At 39.5% G+C, this 25,577-nt stretch overlaps 1 protein-coding gene across 4 annotated transcripts in view; it reads right to left on the bottom strand.

Annotated features, from left to right (window-relative positions):
• Nucleotides 1–25,577, bottom strand: part of grid2 (glutamate receptor, ionotropic, delta 2) — a 558,936-nt gene that overhangs the window by 422,335 nt on the left and 111,024 nt on the right. The gene's annotated exons all lie outside the window — the stretch shown is intronic.

Here is a 25,577-nt window from a genome sequence, read left to right as displayed (position 1 = left end):
TCATTGATCCCCATACAAGAAGTACAGGAGAGAGATCTCTTTGATACTGTGGGTACGACATTTATGGTAAGGTGACAAACAAGGCTTATTCTCAAGATGAAAAAAGAAAATCAGCGCAGTGCTCTGTAATTATTGAAGAAATTCTTCTCACATAGTATGCTGGTGTTACTTTCATAGATATTCTGTACTTTGAGATGATAAAAGTTGTTGGCTATTGGTTTATTGATTTCCTGTATGTACTGTTAATTAGTAGAGATCAATAGCGGTCACTGTAAGTGCCGATTAAAACTGGCAAAAGGGCGTAATTCAATTGCATGACAAGATAGTGAAGATTAAATCTAATTCTGTTGCGACTGTTCGTATTCTTTATGCATTGCACTGACAAAACAGTCAATGGAAAAACACAGATTAGTCTAGGAGGGGGAAGGAAACGATCTGAAGAAATCAGCTTTTTATATTCATACATTTTCCACGACTCTTGGGGCACTTGTTTGTTTCTTTCCTGTGGCGACGTGCATTCCACTTTACAGTCTGGATTGCTGTGTTGTGCTATTTGCTGGGCTGAGCTGAGCTGCTCTAAGTCTTTTTTTCTTCCTCTTTTTTTTTTTTTTACCAGTTTTAGAAGTCTGGGGGTTGAAAGGCACAGAGGCAGTGTCTGGAAATTGGAAGTCATGCTTCTTAATCCTCTAGCATTTGAATACACAGGAGCGGATCTAAAGTCGACCACGTTCACGCATGTGCAGCTACCTAACAAAGACATTCACAAAGAGAAGTGCGTACAAATTCAAAATATAAAAGAAAACCCAAGACTTGTACCTGCGTACACATATCCAGTACACAAAGTGTGATTATAGCGTAAACACTGCCCATATGGGGTGTGGATGCAGCCAACAACAAAATTATTCATAAATAAAAACATACTTAATATTGATTTGACGAATGGCGGGGGGAGGGGGGGCAGCGTAAGATTAAGGCACAGAGAGGGGCACGAGGGAAGGGAGAGTGCCATGAGGCCAGACAGTGAATGGATGAGAAATCAAGAGTGAGAATGAAACGCAGGGCAAAAGGAAGACAAATATTGGCTTTCAATCACACATGCGAGCACATGCACGCACTCACACGCACACACGTGCACACAGAGGCCTTATTGTGTTTTAATGCAGTTTAATGGGGCCCTTTCTCCAGGCCAGGGGGAGTGCAACCAATTCATTGCTATGCTGTACACACCATCTCTCAGAGCTGAGGCAAGGAACTGAGCAAGAGCACGCATGAGTAAAAGGAGAGGGAGAGGCAGAGAGGGAAGGGGATTCAGGACATCAGTGTCTGTCAACCTTGACTTATAGCACAAGCTTCTCTTTCTCTTTGTGTCTCATCTCAGATTCTTTATTCCACTGCTTAGAGTATCATACTGTAGTTTTTGCATATTTTAGTGTATGTACAACAATCTGCAATTCCTGATCCTACTTGTAAACTATAGCATAGGTTTGGAGTGCATGGTTGCACTAACGGGACTCCTAGGCTTCACACCTCATCTTTGCATGTGTGAATGCTTTTCATCCACAGATTTGTATGTTATGTAAGTGGCCTTTCATAATGGACACTCAATCTACTGCTCATCCATTTTTCTTTAGTGACCAGCGAGACAATGTTGAGAGCCAAGGTTGGCTTTGTCACACTCCACTTGCCTTTGCCCCCCCCCCCCCCCCCCCCGCCACTGTCTCTCTGTAATCACCAGACATGTTTCATCTGCCTTGGCACCGAGTGTGCTGCTGTCAGCACAGAAAATCCACCTGCATGCCTGGACAGCTTTCCAGTGATTCAAGGGTAAACACTGATGAGATCTGGTGCTCTCTTCTCATGGTGTTCCATTTGGATGACGGCAGCATGGAGGAGTACAGTGACAAGCTTCCTGAGCCCTGATGTCTGAACACATCATGTACTTTACACACCAACATCCCCTTCCAGCAAACAACAGACCAAGGGTAAAATTGATAAAGGCTCCAGTTATGGTCCCATGCCCCTCCTTTCTACTAAACACAGGTATTTAACAAAGTTCGGATCATTGATCCTCTCTACAGGGTAGTATGTTCAATGTTCTGCTGTTCTTAACATGTATTGCTGTCAAACATGACATATCCACTGCCTGATAATGTAAATATGTAATCAGCTAATCACATGGTGGCAATGCAATGCATTTTATGCACGTAGGCATGGTCAAGGTGACCAGCTGAAGAATCAAAATGGTCAACAAAGATGATTTAAGTGCCTTTGAAGTCATGATGGTTGTTTGTTTTAGATGGGTTAGTGTGAGTATTTCAGAAATTGCTGATCTCTAATCTTCCAACAGGAGTAACAGAAAATGATCTGAAAAAGTAAAACTTTGAGTAAAACTAACTTTTTGATGCCAGAGGTCAGAAGAGAATGGCTCGTGTCCTTTGAACTGATAGGAAAGGTACAGAAACTCATATAACTGCGTGTTACAACCAGTCTGTACAAAAGAGCATCTCTAAATGTACAATACATCAAACCTTGAAGCAAATGGGCTCTAACAACAAAAAGGCACACCAGGTGCTACTCCTGTCAGCTAAGAACAGGAAACTGGACAATAGGACCTTGGATACAGTGTAAATGTTGCCTCATCTGATTAGTCTCCATTTCTGATGCAAAATTCTAGCCAAAAAATGCTAGTGTCAGAAACATGAAAGCATGGATCCATCCATCTATGAACAGTTCAGGGTGCAGGTGGTGGTGTAATGGTGTGGGAGACATATTCGTGCCACACTTTGTACTTCTTTGCACCAATAGAACATCCTTTTAATGCCACATCCTACCTGAGAATTGTTACTATCCCTGTCCATTCTTTTATGACCACAGTGTACCCATCTTCTGATAGCACAAAGCTGGAATCATCTTAAACTGGTTTCCTTATAATAATGAGTTCACTGTACTCAAATGGCCTCCACAGTCACCAAATGCCAACCCAAAAGAGCACCTTTGGGATTAGGTGGAAAGGGAGATTCACATTATGGATGTGCAGCTGACAAATCTGCACCAACTATGTGATGCTATCATGTCAACAAAATCTCTGAGGAATGTTTCTAGCACCTTGTTGAGTATGTGAAAAATTAAGGCACTTCTGAAGTTAAATGCAGGACATACTGAGACCTCACAATTAGTTGTGTTGTTGGTCATTTGTACCAATACTCATTAATTATCCAGATTGCACTAAAGGTCACTGAGATATTGTGTATACTGAACTTTAGGGTGAATTACACTATCTGAGAAACCCCCTCTGTGTACAAATTTCTCCAATCATTCAAGGAAAATATTAAGTTTGCTGGACAAGAATAGTTTACTAAAAAGGCATCAGAAATTAGACTATTTATTAAACTGCCCCTTTTTTGGCAAATTAAAACAATGTCTTGCTGTGGTTCCTGACACTGGGAGTTTGCACTCCTACACATATCACTTGAATCCCAGCATTTTAAAATATACTTTAAAAAAAGCCTTGTGCTTCCTGTGTATGCACATCATTCATATCAGTGATACAAGTAGTGGTATTAGCCTTCTTTATTCTTAATAAGCGTTTTATTTTTATTCATTATGGGTGTACGTATTATGGTGTTTTAGTGATTGTTACATGATGTTATTCAACTGAGCTATGCAGAGTTTGAAACTATTGGTTGATGGTTTTTATTGCTCTTTTATATAGGGTTAGAGTTAGTGTTTTTTCTGTAAGAAACTCTACTCTTTCACCGAAATTGTAACCTTATCTTATGAAACGATCAATAAGATGCAAAAAGTAGATAAATGCACATTTTACAGGACCAGGTTTATTAACCTTTATTAGTTTAATAAAAGCTCAAAGTTAGAATGAAGGTCATTAAGCTAAATTATGGTTTCAGATCATGTTTTTTGCTACCAATTTGTTGAAAAACTACCAGCTGAATAGGTACTCTATGTACTGCAGTTAGGTTTTATTCATCTTTTTCATCATTAGCCATTACTCTGTGTGGACAAAAAAAAAAAAAAAAACAAGCCAAAAAAACAAAACAACAGCAACAATAAGTTTTGTCCTACTAGATTAAATTCTGAATCCTATCTTTGCACATCAGTGGATTTAGCTGTCACAACCCATTTAGTCCCTGAACTCAGGTTGCATGCTAGGCAGTGACAATTGGCTGCTGCAGGACATATGTCACATTAGCATCATCTTCATGTTTTCAAGCTGAACACAGGCTTAACTTCCTCTCCTTTTATACATTTTAAGTGTTTTTTTAATGCCTCATCTCACAAAGCAGGCTTACAGTGTATCACCCCTCCCCCCGCTTGGCCACTCAGACCACAACATGGTCCTTCTCCACCCCACCTACACTCCTATGTGAAGAGGAACCCCCCCACGAAGAAGGTGATAAGGGTGTGGTCTGAGGAATGCACTGAGGCCTTAAGAGACTGTTTTGAATGCACAGACTGGCAGGAACTCTGCAAGCCTCACAGTGAGGAAATCGACGCCCTCCCTCACTGCATCATGGACTACATTAATTTCTGTGTTGAGAACACTGTGCCTACCAAGAAGATACAGTGTTTCTCAAACAATAAACCGTGGGTCACCCCAGAACTGAAGGCCCTGCTGAACAAGAAGAAGAGTGCTTTCTGGTCGGGAGACAAGGAGGAACTTAAGAAAGTCCAAAAGGATCTTAAATACAAGATTCGAGAAGGCAAGGAGTGCTTCAGGAGGAAGATGGAAAACCAACTCCAACATAAAAACGTCAGAGAAGTCTGGAGGAACATGAAACAAATCTCTGGACATTTCCAGGACAATGGAGGAGCCACAGTGTCTGCTGGCCGGGGGTGGGCTAACGACTTGAATGTCTGTGAAGGTTCTCAGTCATCCAGGTCATCGTAGTCGAAGGAGCTTGCAAAGAAAAGCGTCTGGACTTCTTTAAGTTGCTTGAAGACGTTTCACCTCTCATCCGAGAAGCTTCTTCAGTTCTAAGGTCAAATGGTGGAGAGTCCCAGATATAAACCTAGTGGGAGTAACCCCCCACAGAGGGACAAAAGGACCCCCTGATGATTCGCTAATCGCCTGAGCCAAGGTGTGAAACTGGGTGTGGGTCCCAATCAGCCAGCGTTTCGGGTGTGTTCATTGTGAAACCTGGCCCCACCTTATCATGCAAATTCCTGAGGTCAGATGGCCCAGGATGTGAGTGGGCGTTAAGGCGTCTGGGAAGGGATCTCAAAACTGGATTATAGATGGCAGAGAGTTGGTGTCGTAAACCCCCGCTTCTGTTCAAAGATGGTCGCTCACAGTGGACATAGATGGCTTCTTTCACTCCTCTTTCAAACCATCTGTCCTCTCTGTCCAAAATGTGAACATTGGCATCCTCGAAAGAGTGTCCTTTATCCTTAAGATGCAGATGGACTGCTGATTCTTGTCCTGTGGAGGTGGCTCTTCTGTGTTGTGCCATGCGCTTGTGAAGTGGCTGTTTGGTCTCTCCAATGTAGAGGTCTGAGCATTCCTCGCTGCACTGTACAGCATACACCACATTGTTAAGTTTGTGTTTTGGCGTTTTGTCTTTCGGGTGAACCAGTTTTTGTCTGAGCGTGTTGCTGAGTCTGAAATGCACCAGGATGTCATGCTTGGAGAAAACTCTCCTGAGTTTCTCTGATACACCGGCTACATAGGGGGTGACAATGTTGGACCTGAACTGTGGAAGACTTCCTGTGTGGTTCCGGTGCCAAAAATCGCACACCCCAGGGAGCCCAACCACTTCAGGCCTGTTGCCTTGACTTCTCATCTGATGAAGACCATGGAAAGGCTCATCCTGCACTACCATCATGCCACTGGTGGGCTCAGTGTTGGATCCCCTGCAGTTTGCCTACCGTTCTGGAATTGGGGTGGATGACGCTGTCATCTACCTAGTACACCGATCCCTCTCTCACTTAGAGCAGGTGGGGAGCACTGTGAGGATCATGTTTTTTGACTTCTTCAGTGCTTTCAACACCATCCAACCTGCACTACTGAGAGGGAAGCTGGAGGGAGCCGGAGTAGGCAAACAGCTGACTGCATGGACCATCGACTACCTTACCAACAGACCACAGTATGTGAGGCTCCATGACTGTGTGTCCGAGGTGGTAATCTGCAGCACGGGGGCACCACAGGGCACGGTTCTCTCACCCTTCCTGTTCAGCCTTTACACTTCAGACTTCTGTTATAATTCGGACAATTGCCATCTACAGAAGTTCTCAGATGATACAGCCATCATTGGATGCGTATCAGACGGGAATGATCAGGAATACAGGGGGGTCATCAGTGACTTTGTTGGCTGGTGTGAGACCAACGTACTTCAAATCAACGCCGGCAAGATAAAGGAGATGATCATAGACTTCAGGAGCAAGTCACCCCCTACAACACCGGTGAACATCCAAGGGAAAGACATTGAGATAGTGGACTCTTATAAGTACCTGGGTGTTCGCCTCAACAATAAACTGGACTGGACTACAAATACAGACGTCCTGTATAAGAAGGGCCAGAGTCGACTCCACCTGCTGAGGAGACTGAGGTCCTTCGGAGTCTGCAGGACATTCTATGACACTGTGGTAGCATCTTCCCTTTTCTATGCAGTGGCCTGCTGGGGGAGTGGATGCACGGACAGGGACAGGAGCAGGATTGACAAACTGGTGCGGAGGTCTAGCTCCGTGCTGGGATGTCCCCTGGAGTCTGTGGAGGTGGTTGGTGAGGGGAGGATGTTAGTAAAGCTGACATCCATCATGAACAACCCACATCACCCACTGCATGAGTATGTAAGTGGGCTGAGCAGCTCCTTTAGTCAGAGACTGAAACACCCTCGCTGCAGGAAGGAGCACTTTCGCAGATCATTCATCCCAACAGCAGTTAGACTCTATAACTCCTCTATCACGATGTCATAAGTCACTGGACACTGAGCATCCACGGTCACCACTTCATGCATAATGGACCTTCCATGACCTTCCAAGCTATATAGTTTATGTCTTCCATATTTCCAACTATATCCATAATCACATACTGTGTATGCTACCATTGTATATAGTGTATTATCTTACTTTTTTTCATTGATTGTACTTAATTGTATTTTTGTATTTCCTTCATATATCTGTACCTGAGCTGAGGTGGCGCAAAAATTTCCCCGTTGTGGGATCAATAAAGTCTTATCTTATCTTATCTTATCTGGGAACTTAGTTTGTATTCTTCCTATTTTGCAGATAGTGTACCACAGGGAACTAGATAACTGTGGAATATGTCCTCAGATGCACCAGTTGTCAAGGACTCCAGAAACAACATGTAAGTGTGTTTGCATGATGACAAAGAGGGTGTTTTCAAAATTACCAATGTGCTCTTAGTGAGGCGGAATAAATTTAAATGAAGTCCCCACTGGAAGGGCAGGGGCAAGGTGGCAGTGCAGATTAAACACAGGACCTTTAACCAGGAGGCTCATGCTCATGTCCCATGTTGAAACATTGTTTTTGGACCTAGCTCATTTAATCCCCCCCCCCCTTTTTTTTTTTCCTGGATTCCTTTCACAGTCCAAAGAAGTGTGTGTTGGGTTAATCTAAAGCTCTGTAATGGACTGGAAACCCATCCAGAGTGTACCCTGCCTGTGACAGCTGGGAGAGACTCCAGCCACACTCCAAGTTGAGTTCGGTGAGCAGTTAAGAGAGTGGACAAAAAAACTAAAGACATCTATAGAGGACTGTTTATTTACTTATAGTATACAATCACTAGTGACAAGAAAAGGTTGCTGATTGAATTCCAACCAGAGACACAAATCCCTTTTGGAGTGGTGTCAGGAAGAGCATCTGTGTGAAACGCCGCCAAATCAAACATGTGGAGCTACTCGCTATGGAGACCCCTTGTTACAAGGGAGCAGCCCAAGCAGGGCTGGACTGGGACAAAAAATTGGCCCGGGCATTTTGACTAGAGACCGGCCCACCAACAAACGCTGTTGTCACAGTGATGTACACTGTCTTGTTGGTATATATGTATCAGTCTAATAAACTTAAACCTACACCATCCTCCCTATTCTGGTATTCTAAACAGTACCCGAAAGTAGACTGCTTGGTCGAGTTAACCTCCTGAACTATCTACAGCATATGGTGAAAACCTGAAATTAAGACAGAGAAGACTAGAGGTGAGACATGATCATTACTGATTACTGATGACAGATTTAGATATATTTTCATAAACCATTCATTTGCCACATCAATAAACAGCACGGCAGGGCAAAATATTTTTTCTAACATGGCAACCTTTAAAAAGTGAAAGGAGATAGAAAGACAGGTGAGAAAGAATAAAACTTAATTGACTTTTTGAGGGCATTTTACACACAGTACTGGTACAGTATCTAGAAAATGTGGGAAAATACTGGCATCATATACAGTACTTAGCTACTTCTGACGAAATTATGATGGGACCCTAAAATAAATTCCTATGTACAATAATGGATTTCTACACATTTTACATCAGATGAATACGTTTGTTGTAAGATTCAGATAAATATTTGTTAAAAGCGAGACATTTTAAATGACAATAAGAAAGAAAAGTATTTCTTTGTGCCCCCCTTTCCCTGTTAATGCCCTACCTGGGCCCCTGGCAAAACTTTGCTAGATCCGCCCCTGCACAGTTACCAGCTGTCAGCTACATAAAAAAGGATCCTGGTGTTATTTGTCTCTCAGAAACAGTTCATAACTTCCCTTCAACTCATTCATGTCACCTAAAAGGTAAACCTGTTTCTCCATCACCTGTTCAGCTCTGATGATTCAGTAAGAACATCTCCTGGTTTCATCTTCATGTTTCCCTCTCACCAGATAACCAAACCGATATCACGACCAGCAGCTTTTACAGCTGTGGCTCCAGCAAACATCAGCTGATACTAGAAATTAATATTAAATAAATTCTAACAACAGCTGATCAAGCTTAAACGCGCTGCTGTTGTTTAGCGCGACATCCGCTCAGCAGTATAGAAACTCTGTCATGCTAGTTAGCACACACTACGAGTTATTGTAAAATAAAATACACCTAAACTTATGTCTGACCCAGATAGACTGCAGGTCATAACTTCTTACCTGAAGCTCATTTCACCGCCTTGGGTCTCTGCTCCTCCTGCCTTTCCGTCATCCACCTGCCAGCATGTTGCATCTGCTGGCCTCCACCACTTGCTAATGTTACTGAATCTGTGGAAGCTCCGCAATAGCCACCACCAAACAACTGAGTTATTTTTACACATCTCCCAGCATCTGGCCAATCCACCACTTTTCAGTGTTTATACCGTTACGGAAAAAAAAAAAAAAAAACATCGGACCATAAAAACGAAAAACCACCATCGGCCATACCGGCCAGTCCAGCTATGAGCCCAAGGTAGCTTTTAAACTATCACAGGCTATCACCAATTTACAAATCAAACCACAGACCTGATTAATTCCAGTTAGCCCTCATCCTAGACTAGTCGGGATTACATATCAAGAATTTTTATGACTTTCACAGTCTAAATAAATGTTTCATGTTTACTTCAATCAATGAAACCTTAGTCACTTTGAGCTAAATGAAGATGAGTAAAAGGCTGCTCACTTAGATCAACATGGTCCCATTTAATTTTGCTTGTCATCTCTGCAGTTAGTTCTGTATGCTGACAATTACTTTAAACATGTTGTTTTCCAGAATCTTGGAGTGTAATAAGCACGGGATGTCAACAAGATGTTAAAGCTACAGGTGCTCAAATACAAAATAAATGAGGACAGCTGGCAAAGGTGGCTGACATCACAAGCACAAAAACATTCTGTGGGTCCAAAAAAACCCCTCTTCCATTAAGTGCTTGTGGTCTCCACAGGGCAGTTATAAAATATGAATGAATTAGTGATTACACAAGGTTATTTCACACAAAATAGATGACAGCCTTCCTTTTAAGAACGGTTTACACCAGGCACATATTTCCCAAAGGAAATTTGTGATAAAAATCGCAGCTTGATGGCTGCCAAGAACATGCGCATACACAGAAAAATCAGAAAGCCATTTGTGTTCAACAGACAACATATCAGAGAGCTCTAACTGCTTTGGTCCCATGGTAATACACATCAAACACTGTGTATCCTCTTGTCCTCTCCTCAACTCTCTGCTGTCAATCTAGTCTCCTTTGCCAATCTTTTCTCCACAATCATCCACTCTTTCCTCCTTTTTAAATGTTTACGCTTTTGTCCAAAATCCATTTCTTCTGTTACTTTTCACCCAGTGGAAACACCTCTCGTCTCTTCCTCAAAGCTCCTACATCACCCGCTCAGTAATCTTACCAAGAAAATAGTGTCACTAGCCAACTATTCAGGCATCTTTCTCTACTTTTCTTTGTTATTTAAACTTTCCTCCCTGCTTGTCAATGCCAGCCAACCTTCCAAACAACCCTCAGCTTTTTATAGCGGCCAACTTTTACTTTGATTTTAGATTTGCTGCTCTTATTTGCCATCCTCTTCTGATCTGCCTTTAACTTCCAGAGTATCATGTACTTATTGTTAACTTTGAGCATTTGCTACAGCTTACTTTTTTTCCTAACTCCTTTCTCATGACCCATTAAGACCTCTTATTTCACTGTTTCAGCCACTAAGATGATTAGATGCCCCAATCCCATTATTCATGAAGCTAGACTCGTGGATTCACATTTCAAAGCTAACTGGCAGTACATGTTAACTTAAACCCTGTCCTTACCTCCCCTCATTTGTTGCTTCCTCTCCTCTTTCTTTGTCATGTCTTTTCTGGCCTCTCCCATCTAACTTGTCAGTGCTGCTCTCATTCCTTTAATTTTCTCTTCTTCTATTCTACCCATCTGTTCATCTCCTTTCACTTTGTCTTTTCTTTTCTCATCCCCAGAAAGAGACAACCACACCCCTTTTATTCTCACAGTTTACCTCCTATAACCTCTCTAACCCTGTTATTCTCCTCTATCTTGACTTTCTTTCTTTTCTCCTTCTACTGGTCTCTCTTTCTTTATCTGACTCTCAGAAGACCTTCTGGCTAAAAGGTGTGAAGGAGGAACTAAGTGCTTTCTCCTGTCTATAAACACTGTCCTTTATGCCTGTGTGGCTCCGGGCCTGCCTGCCTGTGGGAGGGAAAGAAGGGAGCTGTCTGCAGAGATTTATCTAGTGCTCAATCTATTTTGTCGGAAATTTTCGAACACTTGCTCGGTCCCACCTTGTCCCCTTAAAGAGAAAGAATGGTGAAATTAATGAAAGAACAATAAAGAGGGTGTAACTAGACAAAAGAATAAATGTCCTATTCTTGTATGTAGACAAAGAATGGCACCCAGCATCTTAGTATGCAGTTTCATCAAAGATGCAGTACATTGATGGACCTGAAAGTGAGATAAATAAATATAAATGTAATCTATTAATATACCTTTTCTAACCCATCAAATCAGAAATCTTTACCTTGGTAATGACTAATAAAGCACTAGTTTAATATGTAATACATGAGATTCACCCCAAGGGAAAAATATATATAACTTAATATGAGAGCTATTTGCACTATAACTCTCAGAAGTAATGTAACAATTTCCTTTGGACTTAAGGGCTTTATATTTATGCCAGAAGCTAAGGCTTAGAATTACAGTCCGTAACAATAAATGAAGGATAAAGATATCAAGGTTTTTGTTCAAGGGGACCTCATGAGGTCTGCTTGAGGCATACTGGAGGCTTGGACCTTGAAATGAAGGACTGCAAGCACGATGAAAAATGTACAGTAAGAGTTGAAAAAAAAAGAAAAGATAAAGCCAAAGAAAATTGTGTGCCTTTTGCACCCGTGTACAAGAATTGAGGAGAAAAAAGATGGCGCAGATAATACCAAACTAAAAAAAAGAGGACTTGTTTTGGACTTTAATGAATTTGTGCGATACTGACATCCTGTTTTCATCTGCTGTTCTTTGTACATGGACAAGAGTGAATGTACTTATTAGTGCAGCTTCAAGTTTCTGAGCTAATGTTAAAGGATATTTTAGCACTTATGTCACTTGGAGTAAAGCTGAATTTAAAAAAAAATGCCACAAGTGACTTTGTATTCACATTATGTTTCATGTGGAGCTGACATTTCAGTCATTATTGACATCTTCACCCAGGAGGGCTCCAAGTGCATGAAGAATAGACAATTTAACAGTCAAATAGCTCATTTCCTCTGGGCACATTCCCTATTCACCTTCCCCTTTCCCAATTTTCTTCTTCAAACCACAGGGGGTGAAACTTATTTTCTTGTTCTTTTTTTTCTGCTTTGTGCATCTCTCTCTGATTTCATCTCTCATGAATGGATATCACACTCTCCCTATCTATCTCTTTAAGTGCTTGACTAGGGCCAGTGCCACTGCATTGGCAGTTCCGAGCATTTCATTAAAGTGCTTCGTATACCTCACTTCTCTCCACATTCACCTCTGTGACCCTAACACTGTTGTTTGTAGGTGGGCATGTGCGCAACCATTCCCTGGGGAGCTGCCAGTAATGGTTCCACTTATTGCCTAAAAAAAACAGACCAAATATCCTTGTTAGGTCTCTTTTCTGCTCCTCGCCTTTACGCTCTCCTATTTTCAAATCTCTCAACCAGTTTCACCCACATGATTTACACACGTCAGCCACTTGTGATGGAGAAAGAGCAGTTTTAGCTTCCACTATGGTAAATTAGCGGTCCTACTGACAGACTGTCAACTGCGTGTCAATCATCAGCGTGAAATAGTTTCCCTGTGGGTGAAATGGCAGAGTTTAAAACTTGGCAGAGAGAAGAGAAAAGCTGTAATAGAGGAGTAGAAAGGAGGGGTTGACGTTTTTCTTGACGCAGCTGCAAATATCAGAAGTTGCGTGAGATTACGTGAGTTTCAAACAAGACTGAGGCATAATTTCAGTATGAATTGTTATCATTTCAAAATTGAATTTAAAAGAAACACCGCACATCATGTTCCACCTGTTATTTCACCTGTTTCTCGCCTTCATTTGTCAGCCAGTCGCTCCTCTGTCTCTATTTTGGAAGCAACACTGAATGTAACTGAATGAAATGAAATGAAAATGAGGAGAGAAGAAGAAAGAAAAAAAGGGAAGAAAGCCAAAATCACAACAGCAGTGGCCACAGAGGGGGCAGCAGGCAAAGCTGTGTAAAGATAAAGGGAGTGTGTGTGTGTGTGTGTGTGTGTGTGTGTGTGTGTGTGTGTGTGTGTGTGTGTGTGTGTGTGTGTGTGTGTGTGTGTAAGGGTTTCAGTGAGGGCGTGCACGTGCGAACACATAATTCCATGAACAGACGTGAAGACACTGACAGGTGTAATGGGGATAAAATTCATAGCCTGAATCACGTTGATTATTTGTTTTTGATTTTTGTAATGCAGTCAGCTCTGATGCCAGTAGTACCTTGAATTCAATTGGGCAGAATAAAAAGCAGTGAGACCAAAAAAGAGCACTTTATTTCCAAAAAGCATCAAATCAAATCAGGACGGAGTTTTGGGTTTTTTTGTTTTTGTTTTTTTTTTGGGGGGGGGGGGGGGGGGGGGGACTCTGATAAAAACACAAAGCATTAGAGTTGGGTAGCTATGAGTAGCACTGTGTTTATGTGTGTTGATGTGTGGGCACTTGTGCTGCCACACTGTATCAGTGCTGTTTAGCAATTTATTAAGGGTTTTGTCCACTGGTGAAGCAGCACTCCACCGTCTCAAGCTATTTCAGGGACTTTTCATGCTGCATAGCGATTCTAGTTTGCTGTTATGACATTTGCACATGTTTATAAGCTTGTGCCAGTATTTGTCTAAGTCTCTGTGCACATGATCATAACATTAAGAAAACAGACAAATACAAAAACAAATAAATAAAAACAATGCTAAGTTGATTCAGTCTCTACTTGAGAGTATTTAGAGATCAGCATCCTTAATGCTCATTATCAAGCTCAAAATCAAGCTCCAAGCTTTAAATTTTAATCTGAGTTTTAAGTGAAGAACTGAACTGTAGATATATATATTCTTTTAAATACATAGAAACCCGGGAAGGTGAAAACATCTGCTGTATTTCTTTACAGAATTTTCCACAAAAAATCAAAACAATGACTTTGAATAGCGTCATGTGTATCTATCTAATTTTCTTGAATGTTTAACACTATTGGTCACAAGTCCATGTCTTATTTCAAAGTGAATTTTTCTGAAGCACAGAGTCTGAAAAATGTGTAACTGTCTAGAAAGTCTAGACATTAATGTCTAGAAAGTAATGCACTCCCAAGAGCTGAGATGAGCAGTCAGATATAATGTGGCTTGCTGCATAAAATGACAATGAAATGTTAAAGCTATGTTCAGTCCAATGAAAATCATTAACCCTCTGCACCCCATAATGGCTGCAGCCGCCTGCTCTGCATATCCATCCCCATAATAGCCAGAGACATCCAGCATTTTAATAAATGAATGAATTAATAATAATACATTTTATTTAAAAGCGCCTTTCAAGACAGTGGAGGATCCCATATCTGCTGACACAGAGTAATTGTAATGATATCAGGGGAAAACAGTGTTTTATACATGTTTGTTGTGGTAAAGCCCTGATTTTAGTTCAAAACATGAGGCTTCAGGAGGAAGAGTGGGAGGTGGAGATGAGGTAGAAAAGAGCAATAGTGGAATAGGCAAATGAAGATGGAGAGGAGAAAGAGGTGTAAAATTATGTAAAATCTTAAATGGTAATGCCTAGTTTGAGTGGGTCATTTCAGTCTTCAAATTCAAAACTCAAAAATTACACATTTCAATAGTTTTTAAACTAAATTCATTACTAATGAATTACCTTACCAGACTCTCAGGATTCTGGAACATGATAATAGAATTCTGCTGGGATACAAATGGTTAAAGGAGTGACCAGGGCTAATGATTCAAATATACTACAATATTCTTAAAACAAAGTGTATTTGATATCCATAAACTTAGCATGCAAATTAATAGATATCAAAAAGGAAACAAATGAACTGGTAGTGTTGGCCAATTCTACTAAACATCTTAAAACTGATATACTACGATAAAATCAGAATACTCTCCAACTCTGTAAGGAAAGTATGTAGACATATTAGTTAAATGCAGTAATATGAAGAAAGTAAGAAATAATGCACAAAGTACTCTGGGCAATATTATCATCGGTACTCTCACAGTATGTTTGGCGAGCTTAAAAAGGCAAATATGACCTCCTTTCCCATTTAGTTGGGTCTCCTTTTTTCTTGATGCAGGATACGGCTCTTTGACAGAGAAACCTTAACTTTATGCCAACATTTTTTGTGTTTCAAAGCTACCTAGGATATTAAACAAAAAATATTGTTTATTCATTTTTCTCCCAGGCATACTCTGGATTTAGTAACAAGTCCTAGACTCTCTTATTTCACACCAAAAATAGGAGAATGACTTACATCCCTGGTATTACTGGTAAAAAGATATAAATAATGCTGTCAGAGTTACAAATTACTTAGTTCTAATACCTCTTAATGTAATTGTAGTGATATGTGTTTGAAAGTTTAGCAAAGTAACCACGGTAAACAGTGACATCTACACCAATACAACATGCTTTATTGTTCATATAAAATGGGTGTTGGATTGGGGTTATTCATAGATATGTCACAGTGTATTATGACCAAGGATCAATATCATTTTTTGCCAGTTGCTAGACTGTGCTGCACTGTGTGCAGAGGAGGGAAATTATGATGTCCCTCCAGGGGAGCGTTGCTATTGAGTGCTAACTTGAAAAGAGAAGTTACAGCAAAATAATTTCACAGTCATCTTTTCCCCATCTACCGTGAAGACAAAGACAACTTTGTAACTTTGTAAATGGGGAAGTTGGCTGTCAAGCAGCCAAGTAGAGGAAAAGAGAGTTTTCATTGGTCAATGCTCAGCAGGGGCAGGAAGGAAACCTAGTCCTCTCTTTCTGACTTCTATTCAAATGACACTTTCTATCTACCAACCAATCAACAGACCTACCACCAATTGAGCACACACACACACACACACACACACACACACACACACACACACACACACACACACACACAACATATAAATTACTCAAAGCTCCAAAAGTCTGGTTGGAACTAGTTTGTGCCCAGCTGTCAGCTGCTGGACTCCGCACACACACGCACAAAATAACATCAAACTGCCTCTTGTAAAATGTCAGCGTTGCCATGGATACCCTCCACCCCCACCCATGATTAAATAGGAGGTTAATTGAATTATTGCCATTCATTACTTAATAAAGCTAAGATTGAAAGAGAAAAAGATAAAGTGGAAAAGAGAGATGAGGGGAAAAAAATGATGGGAACGGATAAAGATTAAAGAAGAGAGATGTTAACATCTTTGAAATTCAGCCATTACTACAGCAGACAGACAAACGGATACATCTAGCGAAGAAGAATGAGCTGGGAAATGTCAGTGCATCACGAAAGCCACCATGTCCTCTGTATAAGTGGATCTGTGTAGGTGTATGTTTCACTGTGTATACAGTTTTTTGTTTGGCAGTTGGATAAATGGACAAATCAAGACAGGATGGCAAACAGGAGGAGGTCATCTGAGCTCTGAGTGATGGAAGGGCCTCAGAAAAAGAGATTTCGTTGGTCTCTATGGCAGCTGACTGCTCTGTGCATTTTCATTGGAGAATGAAGACAGAATGCGGAGGATGGATAAAAACATCCATCCATCTGTGGAAGAAGGAAGGAAAGGAGGACAGTGGGGCATAAGAATAAATGATGCGGGTGTCAGTTTCTATCAGAGTTGCAAATTAACGTAGTGCAAATACTTTGTTACTATATTTAGGAATAATTTTCAGGTATCTGTACTTTACTTGAGTATTTATTTTTCCGACAACTTTTTACTTTTATTCCCTACATTTTTAATCAAATATCTCTACTTTATCCTCCTAACATTTTCAAAACAGACTCGTTACTAGGTTTACAAGTATCATTTATAGCGTTTATGCTCGGAAGTGAAAGTGGGCCGGAAGAGGTGCAGGTGTCCGTAAGTTGCATTTGCGGTACTTCAGGATCTAGCTAGCACTATAAAAAAGGAGGAAGCATGAAGAGATTGAGCTAATGTCACTCAGAGATGGAGAACAATGACAGAACAGGAGAGGAAGAAGAGGTTAGATTTATAGTTAAGGACTGGACAGTTACACTGATAAACTGTTAATTTAAGGCTTACATGTAATGTTATCATTTTAATTACATATTCAATTTGTAAATTATGCATACTGATAATTTATGTATGTATGTTCTGTGTTGGACTGGCTGTGGTGCTCATGGTCCGATGTAGGTTACATCAAGTGTAGCACAGATGAATTTGCATTTAATATCATGATGTTTATATTAATTCACTGAATTCCAATTTTATACCAAATATATACTGTCTTGTATAAAGCTAGTGTAGTGTCAGTGTATGAGATGGACATCAGGCAACATGTCAAACTGCGTACATCTCATCGAATTCAGTTGTGTAAATCCACAAAGAAGAGCAGGTCAGCTAATCACATCATGTACACCAAGACAATCTGCTGGCACTCTTGTTAGAAATAATTGTGAGTTATAATTCTTTGTCCTGTGCTGAGCCACTACACAGAGCTTGGGATTTACCCCACCTGCTGAATCCCACTTTAACCCTTGACTGTAATCATTTTACTGTTTGGTGTGGAGGCAAAGTCACCCTCTACTACGCAGGCAACAGAAAATAGTTCATTTTTAAAATTATCTTTCGCTGATTGTGCCTTTGTACAAAAATGGTTAGTAGAATTGTCCTTCGAGTAACTACTTTGTACTTTCTTACTTTGAAAACATTTCAGAGCAGGCACTTTTACTTGAGTAAAAAAGTTGCTTCCCTACTTCAACTTTTAGTGGAGTATTTTTTTTACATGTCTGTACTTCTGTACTTCTACTGATGTAAAGAAAGTCTGTAATTTTGCCACCTCCGGTTTCTTTTCTATAATCTTAGTGTAAGTCTGCCTTGCATGTCAAACTGATGCAAGCACAATACTAAGCCAGTACACAAATGCAGCAAAGTGTAGATATGACAGTCTATGTGATATAGAACAACAAATGAGAACATTACTAAAAGATGTCAGAACAGAAAATATAACCTAGAACACTTTTGCATTTCTGCCATAGATGAAGTTTTAAACTACCTTTGAAGACAAAACAACTTTTTTTCCTTGTTTTTTTTTTTTAGCGTTTGAGTGAAGGGCTCCGTAATGCACAAAAGCAACTCACCAGCTTTCAATAACAGTCTTTGTTCAAACTATGCAATATTCAGAACACTGCATTCTTATAAAGCCTAAATAAGAAGGTATAACTAAAAGTAGGAGATATTTCATTTTGCGTTTGAAGTCTTTTCTGAGAGCCAGCGTTTGCTTTTCCAACCAGATTGTTTTGCCATATCATATAGGAGATGAGCGCACTCATTAGTTTGAATAAAGTGTCACTTAAAGTGAGAATAAACACGATCTCACAGTCTACACAACTCAACAAAAAAGGCGCCTAAATATGAGCATTAACACTTCCTTTATTTGACACTTGAAAATTTATTTTAAGGACAAAGTTTGCAATTTAAACAATACACAAAAAATACATAATTAACTCCTCAAATGAATCAAGTACATTTTATATTATTTTGTATTAGCAGCCTTAAATGCACCTCCTAGATGATGTCATTGAAGGAAAATTGAATTGTTGTTGTATTAATCAAATGTAGCCTTAAATGAAATAATGCTAATGCTGAAAAAGATTGCTTTTTTTGAGCAAGGACTTGTTTATCACTTATATGAGGAAGGATGTAAATACTTCGTCATAAAAGTGAATCACGGCAGGATTTTTTATTGCCTTCTCATGGCAGATCAATTTAATCTATTATAGGAAGGCAGGAAACTATAAATATCTGGTCAATTAAGATGATAAGTTATTTTATTATTGTGGATTATTATTTTAACCTGCATAAAACATGAGACATAGGACAAATAAATTAAACTACTGTGCCATGTAAATGCTCTGCAAAGGCCCATGGCTCAGATTTTAGCCACACATAAGAGATAATTAAAATGAATTGTGATTAGCGAGGATCGCTAACCCCTCCCAGGGGTGAGAAGGGAAATACCTCCATCGGGTGCTAATTTAAAGCACGAGCTGTTTACGCCTTGTATTGAATTGATTGTTTTCCATATCAGGTTTACATGAAATTAGGAAAATAATCAGGGTTTGAAAAATTAGCTTCAAGATTTGTATCACATGCAATTTTTTAACTAGAAACATTCAACGTGAAAAACATTTTCCATTTAATACTATGTTTGTTAATGAGCACGATGACTCAACAGTTCAACCGTAACCACAAGGTTGAACCGTATTTCTGAGATTTAGTGCATTTTCACACCTATACCTTATTTACTCTGGTCTGAATTGGTGGAAGAGTTTGTAAAATGGTTGCTTTTTCCTATAGTTTGGTTTCTATTCACAGAGAAAACTTCAAGTGAATTGAAAGTGAACCAAAATGCATCACTACAAACCATGTGAGAACGTTCAGTCTACTTATTGGCTAGATGTGTCTGTGGTGGGAGCAAAAAAGTATATACAAGAAAAAAAGTGACAAGTTCTGGAATGTCATTGAATTTTGTCCTCAAATTTATATTTATTTGGGCAACATCAAGCACTTTGAGTACTCTGCACATTTATAGTACGGTTCCACATGCCAAAATGCAAAGTATACCAGGCTGGGGGAAGGCATTTAGCTCAAACTTGCAGTATAGCCCCGGTAATCAGGTTGGACTCTCAAACAAACTGCTCTGGAGTTAGTCTGGAACTCGATTGAGACCACCTTTTCCAAAGGGTCTTGGTGTAGTTGTTTTGGTCCACTCGACTATCAAAATCATCAATGACTAATTTAATAGTCGACATCTCGTTTGAAGCTTTGTAAGATCCTGAAAGACGCAGGAATAAGTAGTAGGATTTAAGAGTGTAATAACAGACGGAAACAGAAGATGGCAGCAAAGCATCTACAAGGATGCCCGCTGCCGTTAAACGCCAAAGAAGAAGAAGAAGCAGTCTCCGGTATTGTAGCTGTGTCCAAATTCAGGAGCCGCATCCTTCGCAGGCCGCATTTGTAGGTTGATTACATCACAGCAACCTGACGAATGTCAAAATGCAACTCCTTTTCCCCAGATTTGAAGGATGGGTCGGGTGTATCCTTTGTGGCCCGACCTATCCCAGAATTCATAGCGCAGCCCAGCCAATTCCAGTATCCAACAATGGCTGCAGCTACTTAGTTTTAATATTACTCTTTCTGGGTCACAAAGTAAACTTTTAAGATATTTGTAGATGAGAATGTAGGTGTGTAGACTTCAAATATGTGCTCGATTTATCAAGATGTCACATATTTGCAAAAGTGTTCCGACGTTTTCGAAGACGTCTGTTACCCACCAGCTTGATAGCTGACCGGGAGGTCAAGGTTCACTAGAGCCGGCAAGAACAGCGAACTCCGTTTTCAAACCCCTTTTTTTCTCAGGTTAAACATGATATTTAAGTCACTTAGATAACTTTTTCAGTGTTTTATTTGTTCCTGAGTAAATCGGTTTGACTCAGATTAAAGTTATAGTTTTCACACAGCTGAATAAACTTCAAACAGAAAACTGATTAAACAGAAATGTGAGATGGTAGAGAATTTACTCCAGTGTCCTGTTATATTTTAGTGAGCAAGGAGCAGATGGCTGAGTTTATTAAACTCCACCGAGACAACCTGCAAATTTCATTAAAAGTTTAATAAACTATCATCTTGTCTTTACTTTTAGTTAGCACATACCTTAAACACTTCAAGCTGTAAGCTAATGATAGTTATGTAAGAGCATGCTGGTGCAATAAGCTGTACGTTTTATGTCCAACGGATGCATGATCTGATTAGCTGACTAATCACAAAAATAATTGGGGCGACTGTGCTTCAGGGGGTTGGGAAGCTCATCTTGTAAACGGAAGGTTACCGGTTTGATCCCCAGCTCTGTCTGTCTTGGTCGTTGTGTCCTACTCGTGCTGGCCAGAGGGGCCGATGGTGCGATATGGCAGCCTAGCTTGTCAGTCTGCCTCAGGGCAGCTGTGGCTACAACTGTAGCTTACCTCCACCAGTGTGTGAATGTAACAGTGTATGAATAGTGGAATTGTAAAGTGCTTTAAGGGTCTCGAAAAGCGCTATATAAATGCAATCCATTATTATTATTAGTCGAGTATCAAAATAATTGTTTGCAGCAGCCCTAGTCCACACCCGAGTGCGATTACCATGTTTGAACCACACCAAAGGTAAATATGAACCAGAGTTGTTTAAATGGACTGAATAGTGCAGGTGTGAAAACATGCTTCGAAAAAGTCTAAATAAAGAAGCCTTAAGTTCTAAATCCAATACCATTCCCTCCTCTTGCACGTTACAGATCACTGAATTCTATACCAAATGTCGAGTGCTACGGCATACATGCTTCTGCACTTGATTATGTTTGGAATACATATTGAGACTTCAACAGAGGGGTGTGGGGTTGTCTAAATCATTTAAATGCCAGATTAATATTTTACAGATGGAGAAGACTGCAATATTCAGAAAACAAATTCAAAATAGCCTGTAGCCTGATTACAGAATTTAAGTCTTCCTTTGTTGCATTCTGGGCAAAATGGATCCTTCAAAAAAGGAAAGATGTATGATTATTAAACATTGTAGGTACAATATGAAAATATTTGGGATGAAACATACATGGTAAGTCCCATAATAGTGGTACAGGCTTTTGCTTCATCAACATGGCAAAGTCTGATTGAGTTATTCTCAACACGCTCATGCAGTCAAATGTTTCTCACACCCTAAAGGCATTTGCTTCATGCTGACATTGGCACTATACCACATCGTTCCTGTGAATCACAACGACTTCTGTGTCAGAACATATATATAGAAAAGATGAAAAAACTTCTTAATATATTTTAGTCACTCAAATCCATTAAAACTTTAATTAAGATCTTAAGAAGATGACGTATTTTCTAATTTTTATACACATCCTATTTTGCATTAGCATCCCGTTTAATTAATCTTCACTGCTGCTGAAACATTTCCACCACTATAGCTTGTGTCATTTTAACACATGAAAATATTTTGGGGGAAAAAGACTGCCATGATCTTTTAGGCTAAACAACATTGGGATTGTGAACTATGTAAAAGCTTGTAAATGTGATTGCATGTTCATGTCATGTATCTTGCTATTCTCTACCCAGAAACCACCATATTCCAAGTTTAATCAGATTTTTAACCTTTGCAATGTAACCAAAAATCCAACAAGAAGCAAATAAGATTCATGCAAGAATTCATTTATATAATGTAGAACTCTTGGTGGTGTTTTTAATGAAAACAGATTCACATCATGTGAAAGTTAAGATGTAACAAAAAAAAGATGCAAGGTCATTTAGGGATGTTTCACTTTAATTCCTTTTAAATTAATGAAATTGACTTTTTGCCCATTAGTCCATTACCCTGACAGTCAAAGACTCATCCTGACTCACGCTGACCTCACTGTTGGAGCTGCATGGTTTTTGTTCACTGCTGAGCTGCTTCATTATACTTATGAGAGTTCTATGTTTTGTAATTTCTTTTTTTTTCTGGCAACCCGGAAAATAAATGAATCTGTTTGGAAAGCATATTTTGGTTCTCCCGTTGTTTTAAATGTGTTATAAAAATCACTTAACTTCACTTTAAAGGTTAACTGACGCCCCAATCTTAGACTGTCTGTGTTCTGGAGCTGGCTTTCTTCAAGAATATTTGCATGCAAGCAAATTAAATTTTGACCATTCTTCTTATCCTTGCCACTGGGAAGGAATTTTACTGAATGATGCTATCACCACCATCATGTTTGACTTTAGTGATGATATCAGTGAGGTAATGAGCAGTCTCTGGTGCATGTCAGACATAATGCCTGGAGTTCTGCCAAACATCGTTATATTTTACTTATCAGAGCAAAGAATCCTTCCCACACGGTGTCTGAGTTCTTAAGAAAGGCTTGTTAAATGACTACGTCAGTTGTTAAATGCTTTATAATGAAAAGTCTTTTTGTGTCAAGCACCACTACAACAAGACAGTGTTCTAACATGGCTGTTCTTCGCACAGGTTCTATCTCTGCATACTTGGTCACCTCTATCAAAACCCTTCATTCTTACTCTGCTTTGCCCATTTCTGACCAAAAACAGATTTTTGCCCAAAAACAGAGTACTGTACCGTTATTAAATTACATAAAATTTATCTGTATTTAATTTAATAATGGTACAGTACTCTGTTTTTGGTAACCATTGTCCTTTGTGTAAATATGCAAAAATTGTGTCTGTTTCTGTTCTGTGTCTTGTGTACTGTTTGTTTGTATATATGTCTTTCTTGCTGCTGTTACACCCAAATTTCCCCTTGTGGGACAATTAAAGGATTATTCTATTCAATTCTTTTCCATTTTATTCTATTCAATTCTTTCTTCTTCTTAGTTTTGGAAGCCACTGTGTTCTCATGAAGAATCAAAGCTTAAAAAAATAGTTTTACACAGTTTCCTCGATTTACTCTAGACTTTTGCTACCTTTATTTATTTATTTATTTATTTATTTATTTATTTTTTCTCATGGACATGTAGTGTGGTGTCCAAGGCTTGTTCATTTTGCCAAGGATCCAGTCTACTTTACTCATATTCTAGATACACGTGAAAGCATAATTAGGGCACACAAAACAAAATAACTTTGCAAAATAATACATAGCGCCAAATATTTTATTATTCAATGTAGACTGATGGAGAAATATGTAGAAACTGTCATTTTAAAGCTAATTCTATATGTGCAAGTGTTGACGCAAATATACTTTGAAGCAACTGCATTAGTGTCTGCAACCTTTCATTGCTTGTAGCCCATTTTTTTCACAAGTCCAAGGCAAGCCTAAAAGGTAATGTGTGAGGTTTGGCACTGTCCACGGTGCTGATCTGTCTGAGAACCGATTGACGGTACAATAAATGCAATTTTTAAAAAGAAAACTAATGTAAAAAGATTGTAAAAAGTATGACACGATCTGCTGTTGTGTAAATTGTCAGATAATTAATTAAAAGCTCTGTTGTGACATTGCCAAATAGCTTTTTGTTTGTTCAACAGTCCGAAACTGAAAGAAAATCAATGCGCAATCAACTAAAAAATATCAAACAAAGAAAGGCAAAAAAACAACAACAATGGAATGAATGTTCAGGACTTTTGCTTTATGAATAAATTCAAAGTGTCAGGAAACAAAACATGGGAATTGCTTGGGAATTTTGACTTCTAGGAAAACATTCGAGATATTGGGAAGTGAGGAGATTTTCTCATATATTTAGAGCAGCTAACATGCTGTACTCAGTCTACTGTGCTGTGCGTATAATTGAGGGATCATTTGCAGTCATGTGATGAGATTAGTCATTCTATACATAAAATAAAATAATTAGCTATTACAGTATTTAACGTTAAATATTAGCGATTCAATTATCTAAACTATTTAGATATTAGCCAGTGATGCTGGCAAGCTCTGTCATAACTCTGCACACCTTCTAGAAAAGGTACAATATTTTTATGTTTCTTTTTGTTTGTTGGTTTGATATTTGTTTCTTTCCCTTAAATCACAGTGTGTGGCAGTGTGCATGCAAATGCAGCTGTGTGCAATGTGTGTCAAGACTAAGCTGAGATGAAAAATAAGCTGAGACAACTATTGAGTTCCCTCCATCCTGTGGTCTCCTTCTGCTTTCCATTTCCTCACCCCCCACTTTTCCATAGACTGTTATCCAATTAGGTGATTCTCATTGCTTTAATCGATAGAGACATGAACGGGTAGGCTGACATGCACACACACACACACACACACACACACACACACACACACACACACACACACACACACACACACACACACACACACACACACACACACACACACACACATACAAATAACCCACCCCACAGAAAGCTCCACCTGTTCCACAACTAGTGTCTATTGTGGATGGACTATAGAAATTAGAGATATCGGGTAGGGAGTGAAATGTGAATATAAGTGACAGGAGCAGACCCACAATTAAGTGCCACGCAGGATGGCAAAAGGGAGGGAAAGTGTGTGATTAAATCCAAGCCACTTTGCACACTTCTGACACAATTCTGTACAATCACACACACACGGCCATCGGGCAAAGGGAGCAGTAAATCATCTGAATAAATCATTCAAAGACATAATTTTCTGTGAGACTCAAATCTTTTTTGGCAGCTCTTTTGTAGAATGGTCTACAGTTTTAGAGATGCAGATACTGACATGTGCCATCTTTCTATAACTCACTTTGCTGTAAAAGTTCTTATCCTTTATGGCTTAGAGATTACTTTCAGCAGTTCAGATGTACTGTGGCACAGATGCAGATTTAGACATAGATGTGGTGGTCTCTCAATTAAAATTAGCAGGCATACTCTACTGTGGTTTATATTATCTCATATATTTGCTGTGACTTTGACATGTATTATCAACATGTATCTTGGAGTTAGTAGCAGTAAAAAAAAAATGAAT

Source organism: Maylandia zebra, linkage group LG12 (genome assembly GCF_041146795.1).
Source record: "Maylandia zebra isolate NMK-2024a linkage group LG12, Mzebra_GT3a, whole genome shotgun sequence".
NCBI classification, from domain to species: domain Eukaryota; kingdom Metazoa; phylum Chordata; class Actinopteri; order Cichliformes; family Cichlidae; genus Maylandia; species Maylandia zebra.
Note: the sequence above shows the minus strand (reverse complement) of the source record. Positions and strands in the feature narration are given on the sequence as shown.